Raw genomic sequence first — 1287 nt, forward strand, 5'->3', positions numbered from 1 at the left:
CTTTCTTTCTTTTTTTTTTTTAGAGAGAGGGAGAGTGGGGGAGGGGCAGAGAGAGAGGGAGAGAGAGAGAGAATCTTAAGCAGACTCCACGCCCAGCACAGAGCCCAACTTGGGGCTCGAACCCATGACCTGAGCCAAAAGCAAGAGCTGGTGCTCAACTGACTGAGGCATCCAGGTGCCCCCCCTTTTTTTTAAGAGTTCAGTTATTTATGTTTTTAAAGATTTTATTTATTTATTTGAGAAAGAGAAAGAGATCGCACAAGTGGTGGGGAGGGGCAGAGGGAGAAGCAGACTCCCTGCTGAGCAGGGACACCCCCACACACACACTGGCACAGGGCTTGATCCCAGGAACCTGGGATCATGACCTGAGCTGAAGGCAGATGCTTAACCACTTAAGCCCCCAAGTGCCCAAGAGTTTAGCTACTTACTGAACAGTTTACAGAAGAGGTTTAGTCAAAAAGATGAAAGTCCATCGGGGCGCCTGGGTGGCTCAGTTGGTTAAGCGACTGCCTTTGGCTCAGGTCATGATCCTGGAGTCCCTGGATCGAGTCCCGCATCGGGCTCCCTGCTCGGCAGGGAGCCTGCTTCTGCCTCTGACCCTCCCCCCTCTCATGTGCTCCCTCTGTCTCAAATAAATAAATAAAATCTTTAAAAAAAAAAAAAGACGAAAGTCCATGTCATCATCAGACTCCTCCGATTCTTCTTTTTTGGCTTCTACTTTCTTCTCCTCAGCTGGGGCAGCAGTGGTGGAGGGAGCAGGACCTCCTGCTAGGGCAGCACCAGCTGCTGGGTCAGGTCCACCAGCCCCTAGGTTGCAGATGAGGCTTCTGATGTTGACATTGACCAGGGCTTTTGCAAACAAGCCCAGCAAGAAAGGTTCAACATTTACACCCTCTGCTTTAATGAGGGCATTGATCTTAACCTCCATGATTGTCACCTCATCATCATGCACAATGAGGGCTAAGAAGATGCAGGCGAGCTCCTAGACAAAGGCCATGGTGCAGGCAAATGCTGAGTGTTCACTGCCAGGCTCAGTGCTAGTTGCCGGATAAAGTAAGGGCCTGACCCCAATGCTGACTTAGCTTTCTCAGAAGGACTGAGCTCCTTAGTGGCAGCTGAGGAAAGTATCATTTTCTTTATATAAGATTTCTACTGCCATCAAAGGCAGTCACACCATGTGAGAAGTCTTATAATTAGTATTTTCCACATAATGATCTCGGAATGCCTTGCCTTCTACCTTGCATCTCCTCCCAACTAACCACAGGCAAAACTTCATTGTGATTTCAC

The 1287-nt window shown here is 48.9% G+C and overlaps 1 pseudogene; it reads right to left on the minus strand.

Moving 5' to 3' along the window:
• Positions 1 to 598: 598 nt before the first annotated feature.
• Positions 599 to 997, minus strand: LOC102726018 (large ribosomal subunit protein P1 pseudogene; annotated as a pseudogene).
• Positions 998 to 1287: the final 290 nt, after the last annotated feature.

Source organism: Leptonychotes weddellii, unplaced genomic scaffold (assembly GCF_054177405.1).
Source record: "Leptonychotes weddellii isolate Sample4059 unplaced genomic scaffold, ASM5417740v2 HiC_scaffold_4403, whole genome shotgun sequence".
Lineage (NCBI taxonomy): Eukaryota > Metazoa > Chordata > Mammalia > Carnivora > Phocidae > Leptonychotes > Leptonychotes weddellii.